This window comes from Bos taurus, chromosome 14 (assembly GCF_002263795.3).
Source record: "Bos taurus isolate L1 Dominette 01449 registration number 42190680 breed Hereford chromosome 14, ARS-UCD2.0, whole genome shotgun sequence".
Classification (NCBI taxonomy): Eukaryota; Metazoa; Chordata; class Mammalia; order Artiodactyla; family Bovidae; genus Bos; species Bos taurus.
Window position 1 is genome coordinate 35509557 of NC_037341.1, and position 12528 is coordinate 35522084.

A 12528-nucleotide genomic window follows, 5' to 3' on the forward strand; every position below is an offset into this window, starting at 1 on the left:
GTGGGGAGGGGGAAGGAAAGAAAGAAAGAATATAAGCTAAATTCAAAGTCTTTCCCCTTCTCTTTAGACACCAAAATGCAGTCTGTTGGGAAAGGACTTGCCGGCCACATTAACAAAATATAAGGCAAATGTAAGCTAAGTAGGAGGATGCCAGCATTCATAGGATACCAAAGACCCTGTATGTTATCACATGCATTGGGTAATGATTCAATCAGATGTGAAGTTCCTGGAGAGGTTTACAGCACTTTGTGGGAGCGTTGCATGGGTAACAAAGAACTCTTATTCTTGTGATAAGTTTCCAGTAGAATCAGGGCCTCAGAAGAACAGCACTGAGGGAGGGTACCAGAGAAGAAGCCAAGTCTGTGTCCCTACTCTGGAACTGGAGGAGACATGAGGGTGAGCACTGACTCAGGCACAAACTAGCTTTGAGATGTTGAGAAGGTGACTTAATTGCTTATGCTTTGTTGTTGTTCAGCCACTAAGTCCTGTCTGACCCCATGAATTGCAGCATTCCAGGCTTCCATGCCCTTCACTGTCTGTCTCCTGGAGTTTGCTCCAAGTCATGTCCATTGAGTCAGTGATGCCATCGAAACATCTCATCCTCTGTTGCCCCTTCTCTTCTTGCCTCAGTTTTTCCCAGCATCAAGGTCTTTTCCAGTGAGTTGGCTCTTCCCATTAGGTGGCTAAAGTATTGGAGCTTCAGCTTCAGCATCAGTCCTTCCAATGAATATTCAGGGTTGATTTCCTTTAGGATTGACTGGTTTGATACCCTTACTATCCAAGGGACTCTTAAGAACCTTCACAATTCTTTGGTGCTCAACCTTCTTATGGCCCAACTCTCATATCCATACATGACTACTGGAAAATCATAGCTTTGACTGTATGGACCTTTGTTGGCAAAGTGATGTCTCTGCTTTTTAATACACTGTCTAGGGTTGTCATAGCTTTTCTTCCAAGGAGTAAGTGTCTTTTAATTTCATGACTGCAGTCACTGATGGCAGTGTTTTGGAGCCCCCAAAAATAAAATCTGCCACTGTTTCCACTTTTTCCCCATCCATTTGCCATGAAGTGATGGGACCGAATGCCATGATCTTAGTTTTTTGAATGTTGAGTTTTAAGCCAGCTTTTTCACTCTCCTCTTTCACCCTCTTTAAGAGACTCTTTAGTTCCTCTTCACCTTCTGCCATTAGAGTGGTATCATAATATGCTTTAGTTTTAAGATATTTTTATTGATTAAAAACCTAGTAATAGGAGCTGTTTCCCAGGAATTAATGCAGTTTAAGGCTCAGGAATGCTGGCTTCTCTTACCATGTAGCACTGAACAACAAACCTTCCATCTGCCTTCCACACTCACCCCCAGTCATCTCAACATCCACATGTCTCTCCTGGAGGACTTTGAAACTGCTAGTGGCTGCCACTGTGAGCCCTCCACACTCTCACTAACCGCTCTGACTAAATCTCCACCATGCAGTCATGCAATTGTCCTCCTCCTTAGCCTTCAAAAGCCTAGGCCCTGCTGTCCACCAGCCTCAGCCCAATCTAGAGCATTTCTGGAACATACTTTATGCCTTCCTTTCTATTCATTTCACAGGCTTTTTATTTTCTGTTTCTTCTTTAGCTCTGAAAATATTACATATTCACCAGATTATATATATCTTCCTTTGCCTTAAAAATTCACTCCAGAGTGTGTCCTGTAGCTGTTTTATGTGCGTGCTCAGTTGCTAAGTGGTGTCTGACTCTTCTGCAATCCTGTGGACTATAGCCCACCAGGCTCCTCTGACCATGGGATTCTCCAGGCAAGAATACTGAAGTGGGTTGTCATTTCCTCCTCTGGGAGATCTTCCCGAACCAGGGATCAAACCCAAGTCTCCTGAGGCTCCTTCTGAATTGGCAGGTGGATTCTTTACCACTGAGCCATGCAGAAAGCCCATAGCCATTTTAACCAACAAATAAATGAAGTGGGAAAGAATATACAAGTTTTTTCAGTTTTTACACAAGAAATTGACATGATAATAACAAACTTGTAAAATTCTTTTAAAAAGCATGTTTGTGGGGAGGCAAGATGAGATGAATGTTTATTAAAATATCTTACAAAATTAATGAGTAAATTTACAGGTAGAAGGAGACTGTTATTTACCTTCAGTATCTATTACTGTGTCTATTGAGTGACTGTACTCTCACCTGAGGCTCTGAACCAGTTATAAACTGGGTACCTTAGAACAATGAATGAATGAATGAGATAAGCAAAATTATACAGACACACACACAGACTGCTTAGCGAAAAATAATGTCCATATGAAGTTCACTCTGTAGCTATTTTAGCTAAAAATGAAGCTAAACTTTCTTGACAAACAGGAATTTAATTTCGGATTCCTTTTCTTTTCACCCAGTGATATAATTCATGTGAAGTAAGGATAAAAGTTACCATAATGCCAGGTAGAACATCCTTCTACTAATAATTGCTTCATAAATATATATGTTCTGTTAACTGTCATAACCTTTCATTTTTTTGTGCTCATTTCATGACCTTCACAAACAAATGAAAGGCTCACGTTTGCTAAGTTCCCCCCTTAGTAATGAATTACTAGAAATTTAAGGACCTAGCAGGGACTGCAGCTGTTGTGAGTTTCAATTATTTTTCTGCTTATCTTCTGGGGTTATAACTTGGAAGTCTGGACTGAATGCATGCCATTTTTAGCAATAGGAAGCATCAAGATAGTCTTGTTTCCCACATAACTGAGTGGAACAGGAGACATAGGTAACCCACAAGCTTCAGAAAGCCTGTTGGAAGGGCTTAGGAGATAAGCAGGAACATTTACACTACTGGGAACAATTAGTTTTCATCAGAAGACTAAGCCATAAAAGTGGAAAACTGGGCTGGAACAGAAGGGATGGTAAGAAAGGCTTCCTGGATGGTATAAAGTGCCAGTATAAAATAATGATATACATGCTTTTGGTGGTGTGTTCAGTTGCTCAGTTGTGTCTGACTCTTTGTGACCCCATGGACCGTAGTCTGCCAAGCTCCCCTGTCCATGGGATTTCCCAGGCAAGCATACCTGAGTGGGTTGACATGTCCTCCTTCAGGGGATCTTCCCAACCCAGGATGAACCCATATCTCCTATGGCTCTTGGATTGGCAGGCGGATTCTTTACCACTGAGCCACCTGGGAAGCTGAGCATTGTTGCTGTGATCTGGCACCAAGATGTTGAATCATATGTCTCGTTTTGAATCATAGATTTTCACAGCACTCAGTTGGATCAAAGGTCTTCCTTGGATCAATTTCTCTATAGCCAGGGAGCCTGGGGCCCAGAGAGCTGAAAGGACTTATCCAGGGTCCCACAGCTAGTCCAGCAGAGCTGAGAACAGAGTGCATTTCCTATTCCCAGTCAGAGCACTTCCCCCTCCACCACATCTGTTTCCTCTCCTCCTTGATGTGTTTGGCTCTCAGGCCAGAGCGCAAGTGGTCTGATGGGTTTTCTCAGCACAATCTCCAGATGGTTATTTTTGACATTTCTGTATCTGGGCACCACTTTCTTGTCTCTTAACTTAAAAAATAATGCTCTTGTAAAGTTATTGATGTTTGAGAACTGATTGCATTTGGACAATATGTAGAATGCAACTGATAATGTATAGCTGGGTGCTATTGATTAAGGTGTGTTTGGAGAATCATACAGCTGGAAGGAGTTATTTGGATCAAGTGACCCCTGCTTTGCAGATTAGGAAATAAAAGCCTGGAAAATCTAGTGGCCATTAATTTAAAATACTTAAGTTCTAATGTCATGGAAGTGAAGTGAAGCAAAAGTTGCTCAGTTGTGTCTGACTCTTTGCGACCCTACAGTCCATAGAATTCTCCAGGCCAGAATACTGGAGTGGGTAGCCATTCCCTTCTCCAGGGGATCTTCTCAACACAGGGATTGAATCCAGGTATCCTGCATTGCAGGTGGATTCTTTACCAGCTGAACCACCAGGAAAGCCCATGGACCATTCATTCAAAGCAACATTTATCTATTTGAAGTTTGACTCTGTGAAAAGGTAACATAAATGGTAATGTTCTTGTTCCATTCCAAATATAGTTCGTATTCATTAAATATTGATGTACTGTACCATATTATTCATTGTTTTATTCATTTTGAGGGATTATCATAGGAATAGCATGAAACCATTAACAATTAAAAATTATTGGAGTGCTGGGGTCCAAATAATTTAATTTGAGCAGCAGTAGATTGCCATAGTCAGCAACAGTACCATTTTGATTAGACTGTCAGTGTACTTGTCCACATGTTTCTGTCTGGATATCATTGCTTTTGCTGTTGCCATCTCACCATCCTACAGCTTCGCCTGTGAAATCCTCCTTAGCCTTCAGAGAAAGTGCCCTCTCCCCTACAAAGCTTTCAACTGTTGCTCCAAATCTAGGGGATCTCCCCCTCCTTTGCATTCTCAAGGCACTTAATACTTCTCTTATTATCCCAGTCTGTGTTTCACTAATAAATTAAATGGTGCTGTTACACCTTTTCTGGATTTTAAGCTCCATAGCAAAAAGATTAGGTCAGTAATTTTGTATTCCCTGCAGCATCTTGTGTTTTGGAGATGCACAGTATTTGTTAAATGAGTAAATGAATGGATAGTAAATACAAAAGCACTTGGCTGAACACAAAGCATTACACTTTAGAATATTGATATTAAACAGCACAAACTGGGGAAGTCCTAGCTTTTTAAAGTTGAGAGTCGTTTGAGAATTTATTGAGAAACTGAGTGTCCAGAACAGGTATCATAAAGAATGCCTTCAGTTCCACTCTGGGATGTCTTTATTCACAGAATAAATCTGAGAAATAACAGTTTGTCAAATGCCAAATGACATCGAAAGTTAGAAGAGTGGAGTTCCCATACTATTCAGTTCCCCACAATTTGAAAACCACATGTTGTCCTTTCAATAACTTTTTCAGCCACATCAGGTGCATGAATGGACCCCAGAAACCATCTGCTCCAAGGCCGCCAATTAAGTTTGCTGTGTTCTCCCTGACAGGCTGACTGTTCCATTAAAACGAAGGGCTTTTCCAGGAAAAGAGATCTTGGGATTTTCTTTGGTCATTAGATAGCTCTACGCCAGATAGGAACATAAAAATTTTCTTTGTGTGGGGAAAGAGGAGTGCTTTCCTGAAGCTGGACTCATATTACAAAAATGGGGGGAAAGGAATTTAAGTGCTTATTTCAGTTCCTTTTCCAAACATGGAAAGTTAAATAGTAGTTCAGCCTCAATCCTTTCAGAGGAAGATCTCGTTGCAAATGTAAACTTCACTGCTCACTCACAGGGTTTCATATATTGCAAATAACCCAGGCTCAAGATTCAAACAGCCCCATGCAAATCCCGGGTAGAAGTCTGAAAGTGTTAGTGAGATCAAAAGCAAAATTCTCTCCATGCACTTAGATTCTGATTTAACTTTCTTTCTGTCTATATCATAGATCTCCATGTTTTATCCTGTGAAGTGTAAAACAGATGAGAAAACTAGTATCACCCAAGTATTAGTTGACTACAGAGTAAATCAGTGCAGAAATAGAGCATGACCTTTGAATTTTGAACTTGCTCAGGTCCATGAGGCAAATTGCCTCGTCCTTGGCTTTGCTCTTTCTGCTGTGGGGTGAGAATGGACCAAGCATACCTGACTATTGTTAGTACACCTTCCCTAAGGCTCCATAGAACATATTTCTCAAAACAATGAATGAAGTGGTGAAACACTTTATCTGTAACTCCATCTTTGCGATTTACTTGACTCCGTGAGCCACATTGTTTCCAGTAACTGGAAATATCAATAACCTCAGATATGCAGATGACACCACCCTTGTGGCAGAAAGTGAAGAGGAACTAAAAAGCCTCCTGATGAAAGTGAAAGTGGAGAGTGAAAAAGTTGGCTTAAAGTTCAACATTCAGAAAACGAAGATCATGGCATCTGGTCCCATCACTTCATGGGAAATAGATGGGCAAACAGTGGAAACAGTAGCTGACTTCATTTTTGGGGGCTCCAAAATCACTGCAGATGGTGACTGCAGCCTTGAAATTAAAAAACGCTTACTCCTTGGAAGAAAAGTTATGACCAACCTAGACAGCATATTGAAAAGCAGAGACATTACTTTGCCAACAAAGGTCCGTCTAGTCAAGGCTGTGGTTTTCCCAGTGGTCATGTATGGATGTGAGAGTTGGACTGTGAAGAAAGCTGAGCGCAGAAGAATTGATGCTTTTCAACTGTGGTGTTGGAGAAGACTCTTGAGAGTCCCTTGGACTGCAAGGAGATCCAACTAGTCCATTCTGAAGGAGATCAGCCCTGGGATTTCTTTGGAAGGAATGATGCTAAAGCTGAAACTCCAGTACTTTGGCCACCTCATGCGAAGAGTTGACTCACTGGAAAAGACTCTGATGCTGGGAGGGATTGGGGGCAGGAGGAGAAGGGGATGACAGAGGATGAGATGGCTGGATGGCATCACTGACTCGATGGACGAGTTTGAGTGAACTCCGGGAGTTGGTGATGTACAGGGAGGCCTAGCGTGCTTCGATTTATAGGGTCTCAGAGTCGGACACGACTGAGTGACTGAACTGACTGAACTGACATAAAGGTATTGTAAGTGTAGAGTGCTACCTGGACTCATCTTGTGAACCTTTGATTTTCTTCGTTGGAAACAATGAAATATACTGAATGTCATGTAACTCCCCAGAGTGTACCTTCTGCTCTACAACTGTTTACATAGAAAAGGAAAAGGACCTGCTATCCACAGGGGGTGGAGAGTACAGAAAAATGTTGTTAATTAGCATGTAAAACACTTGTAGGGAATTTTCTGTCTCCTGAGAATGTGCTTTTCTTTTTACTCTCTTCCTTTCTTTTTGTTTTATTTTTTAAATTTATTTGTTTTTAATTGGAGGATAATTGCTTTACAATATTTTATTGGTTTCTGCCATATATCAACACATTGTCTCCTTTGTAAAGTCAGTAATAATGTATTATTTTTATTATTCATTTTGATGCTCAAATTGTTACATATTGACCATGGGGAAGTCCCTTATGTTGTTTCCTGTGACCCACTGACATATCCTGTCATTCTTTGAACACTTCCCTACTAATATTTTACACAAGATGCACTAGGTTCATCTTGTACTTTTCCTTCCCCAGGCCTAGATTCAGCCATTTTTACAAGAAGTGCTGGCTCCTTTTAGTAGAGAAAGGGATTTAGAAACCAAGATCTTTGTACTAGATGTGCTGATTGCTATGAGAGTGTCATTGCTTTTAGGTCCTTTCAGAGGATAGAGGGAAACCAGGAAAAAGATACAGCCAGTCAGAAGTATGTGTCTGCAGTATATGACACAGTGAGTCTTCCAAGTAGAAAAAAGCATGTGCAGATGTGTGTGGGTATCTTATTTTCTTGTTTTTCATTTATCTGATTACTAGTAACGCTGAGCCCTTTTGCCATGTTTATTTGCCATTAATTTTTACTCTTTTGTGAAAAGAAGTGTGCAATTATTTTTCTCTTTTGCCTAGTTTTCTTTTGGGTTATTTGCCACTCTTGTGTATTTGAACCAGTTTTTTTTTTTTTTTTTAAACCTTAACATTTAAAACTCCGGGAGATGGTGAAGGACTGGGTAACCCTTGGACTGCAAGGAGATCCAGCCAGTCCATTCTGAAGGAGATCAGCCCTGGGAGTTCTTTGGAGGGAATGATGCTAAAGCTGAAACTCCAGTACTTTGGCCACCTCATGCGAAGTGTTGACTCATTGGAAAAGACTCTGATGCTGGGAGGGATTGGGGGCAGGAGGAGAAGGGGACGACAGAGGATGAGATGGCTGGATGGCATCACTGACTCGATGGACGTGAGTCTGAGTGAACTCCGGGAGTTGGTGATGGACAGGGAGGCCTGGTGTGCTGCAATTCATGGGGTTGCAAAGAGTCGAACATGACTGAGCGACTGAACTGAACTGAACTGAACCTGGTGTGCTGTTGTCCATGGGATCGTAAAGAGTCAGACATGACTTAGCGACTGAACAACAACAACATGCTTAAAAACCCTTACAAGTATATACATATTTGAACATGGACTGAAACAGATATGCAAATGTTTATTGTAGCATTACTAACGATAGACAAAAAGTAGAAGCAACTCAAGTGTTCATCAGCAGATGAATTGCTAAACAAAATGTAGTATATTTGACTCTTGAACAACACCAGTTTGAACTTCAAGGATCCACGTATCAGTGGATTTTTTTTTTCACTAGTAAATACTACAGTTGGCTGAATCTACAGGTATATAACCACGAATATGGAGGCACTGGGTATATTAGGACAGTTGACTTAAAGTTATAGGTGGATTCTTAACTGTATGGAGGGTGGGCATGCCTATCCTCTCCTTTGTTCAAGGATCAATGTATATGTGTACAATGAAGTATTATTCAGCCATAGAAAGGAATGAAGTTCTGATACATGCTACAAGATGGATGAACCTTGAAAACATTGTGCTGCATGAAATAAACCACACAGGAAGGATAAATATTGTGACTCCACTTGTATGAATTATCTAGAGTGGGAAAACCCATAGAAACAAAAAGTTGATCAGAGGTCTTCAAGGAAAGGTAAATGGGTTATTGCTTAATGGTTAAATTTTCTCCGTGTGTGATGGAAAAGTTTTAGAAATAGATAGTGGTGGTGGTTATACAGCATTGTGAATATAATTAATGCTTTTATGTTATATATATGTATATATTTAACCATGATAGAAAATAAATGGACGTGTCTACACGGGTAATATTTCTGGACTCCTTGTTCTTGTCCATTCATCTATGTGTCTTTCCCTCCACTGGTACCACACTGTCTTGATTACTGTAGCTATATAATAAGTCTTGAATTTGAGTAGACTAATTCCTCCCATTTAATTTTCTTTTTCAAAATAATTTTAGCTATTCTAGTTCTTTACCTTTCCATATAAATTTTAGAATACTCTTGCCTGTATCTACAATAAAAGTTACTGGGATTTTGATGGGAATTCATTAAATCTGTATTGTTACATCTTTTGATATATTAAAAACATTATGATGTATCCTATATATCCCATGTAATATTTATGTTCATAGTCTAATTTGTCTTATGTAAAAATTGCCACCTCAGTTCTCTTACATTTTGCATTTTATAACATATCATTTTGAATCCTTTTACTTTTAAATTACATGTGTCTTTATATTTAATGTTTGTTGCTGATAGACAACATATAGTGGGGACTTTTTAAATCTAGTTTGATCATTTCTGACTTTTAATTGATTTTTTTATTAATTGCCTATGTGATTAATTAATTACATATGTGATTCAGTTTAAATGTTTTCTGGTTTTTCCCATTTTATTTGTTTTATTTTGCATTGGTTAAATGTTTTTGTACTTTATTTCTCTCACTATTACTTGCTCTATCTGTTCAAAATTTTTATTTAATGTTGCTACTCTATCTTTTGAGCTTCCTTCGTGGCTCAACTGGTAAAGAATCTGCCTGCAATACAGGAGACCTTGGCTTGATCCCTGGGTTGGGAACATCCCCTAGAGAAGAGAAAGGCTACCCACTTCATTATTCTGACCTGGAGAATTCCATGGACTGTATAGTCCATGGGGTCGCAAAGAGTTGGACACGACTGAGCAACTTCACTCACTCACTCTATCTTTAAATAATTTTATAACATTTCACTTATAATAAAAAACAAACCTTGCACATGTGCTAAGTCACTTCAGTCGTGTCTGACTCTTTTCGACTCCATGGACTGTAGCCTGCCAGCCTTCTCTGTCTATGAGATTCTGCAGGCAAGAATACTGGAGTGGGTTGCCATGCCCTCCTCCAGGGAATCTTCCCAACCCAGGGATCCCACCCACATCTCCTATGTCTCCTGCATTGGCAGGTGGGTTCCTTACCACTAGCACCACCTTGGAAGCCCCAGAAAACCTTACAACAGTTTATTTTCGTTCACCTCTATCCTTTCTTAATCACCCAGATAACCATGCTCATGAGGTCACTCAATTAGAGCCAGACATCCTGGAGTGTGAAGTCAGCTGGGCCTTAGGAAGTGTTAATAAAAACAAAGCTAGCAGAGGTGATGGAATTCCAGCTGAGCTATTTCAAATCCTAAAAGGTGATGCTGTCAAAGTGTTGCACTCAGCATGCCAGCAAACTTAAAACACTCAGCAATGGCTGCAAGACTGGAACACGTCAGTTTTCATTTCAGTCCCAAAGAAGGGCAATGACAAAAAATGTTCAAAAACTACCATACAATTGTGCTCATCTCACATGCTGGCAAGATAATGCTGAAAATCCTTCAAGTTAGACTTCAACAGTACATGAACTGAGAACTTCTAGATGTACAAGCTAGATTTAGAAAAGGCAGAGGAACCAGAGATCAAATTGCCAGTATCCATTGAATCACTGAAAAAGCAAGGGAATTCTAGAAAAATATCTACTTCTGCTTCATTGACTACGCTAAAGCCTTTGGCTGTGTGGATCACAACAAACTGGAAAATTCTTAAAGAGATGGGAATACCAGAGCACCTTATCTGCCTCCTGAGAAACCTGTGTGCAGGTCAAGAAGCAACAGTTAGAACCAGACATGGAATAATGGACTGGTTCCAAATTGGAAAAGGAGTATGTCAAGGCTGTATATTGTCACCTTGCTTATTTAACTTATATGCAGCATACTGCTAAGTCACTTCAGTTGTGTCCAACTCTGTGCGACCCCATAGGCGGCTGCCCACCAGGCTCCCCCGTCTCTGGGATTCTCCAGGCAAGAACACCGGAGTGGGTTGCCATTTCCTTCTCCAGTGCATGAAAGTGAAAAGTGAGAGTGAAATCGCTCAGTCGTGTCCGACTCTTAGCAACCCCATGGACTGCAGCCCACCAGGCTCCTCCATCCATGGGATTTTCCAGGCAAGAGTACTGGAGTGGGCTGCCATTGCCTTCTCCCAATATGCAGCATACATCATGTGAAATACCCAGCTGGATGAATCAGAAGCTGGTATCAAGATTCTCAGGAGAAATATGAACAACCTCAGATATGAATATATCACCACCATAATGACAGGAAGTGAAGAGGAACTAAAGAACCTCTTGATGAGGGTGAAGAGGAGAGTGAAAAAGCTGACTTAAAACTCAACATTCAAAAAACTAAGATCATGGCATCTGGTCCCATCACTTATTTGCAAACAGAAGGGGGAAAAGTGGAAGCAGTGACAGATTTTATTTTCTTGGGCTCCAAAATCACTGTGGATGGTGACTGCAGCCACAAAATTAAAAGACTCTTGCTCCTTGGAAGAAAAGCTGTGACAAATGCAGACAGTATTAGAAGCAGAAACATCACTTCGCCATCAAAGGTCCGTTTAGTCAAAGCTATGGTTTTTCCAGTAGTCGTGTACATAACACATGTGAGAGTTGGGCCATAAAGAAAGCTGAGCACTGAAGAATTGATGCTTTTGAATTGTGGTGCTCCCATTGAGAGTTCTTTGGACAGCAAGGAGATGCAGCCAGTCAGTCCTAAAGGAAATGAACCCTGAATATTCATTGTAAGGACTGATGCTGAAGCTGAAGCTCTAATACTTTGACTACCTGATGTGAAGAATCAACTCTTTGGGAAAGACCCTGATGCTGGTTCAGGTTGAGGGCAAGAGAAAAAAGGGACTACAGAGGACTACAGTTTGAGCAAACTCTGGGAGATAGTGAAGGGCAGGGAAACCTGGTGTGCTGCAGTTCATGGGGTCACAAAGAGTAGGACACAACTTAGCCACTGAACAACAACAATAAATGGAATAATGCAATAAAAGCATTTGTGAACTGGCTTATTTCACTTAGAAAAATACATTGATATTTCATCTGTGTCATTATGTGATTCAGTAGTTCATTCCTTTTTAGTGTTGAATCCTATTCTAGTTATCCATAATTTGAAGACCATCTAGGCTTTCAGTTTTCAGCAATTTATGAGTAAAATTGCTGTAAATATCGTGTACAGACTTTTTTGCGACCATAACATTTTAATTCTTCTCGATAATACATAGGGATGGATTGCCAGGGTAGTCAAACTTTCTTTTTTTTTTCCTTCCTTATTTTCCATCTCATAGTAATCTTTTGAAACTCAAGCATCATGTGTAGGCTGGTAAAGATTTAGATAATTAGTATTTGTACCTGAAAATGAACAGGCATGCATGCAGTTAAGTGACATGGATCCACTTGATTCTTTTGAGGCTTGTTTTGAATCTTTATTAGTAAAAGTTTAGAGGAGCCTTTACTCTGGGGTATGGCCCTTCTGGAGTCTTTATTAAATATTCTGAGTGATTATCAAGGGTTCTTTACACAGATGAGTAAGAAATATGAACACCTCTAAGCCCTATGTGGGCTTTGGGAATTGTTTAGCTTGTGACTTCTTATTGCTCTTTATCCAGTTTCACGGAATTTCACCCTGCGTGTGTGTACATTGGTTGTCAGCCAATGAGGCTAGATGAATGAGATGAAGAATTCTAGAACTTTTTTCTATGAA

At 40.3% G+C, this 12528-nt stretch overlaps 1 long non-coding RNA gene across 1 annotated transcript; it reads left to right on the forward strand.

Moving 5' to 3' along the window:
- The first annotated feature begins 2473 nt into the window (after positions 1 to 2473).
- On the forward strand, positions 2474 to 8525 carry LOC132342203 (uncharacterized). Its single transcript, XR_009490500.1, has 2 exons — positions 2474 to 4032; positions 7276 to 8525. It is a non-coding gene; the product is annotated as an uncharacterized lncRNA (long non-coding RNA).
- Positions 8526 to 12528: the final 4003 nt, after the last annotated feature.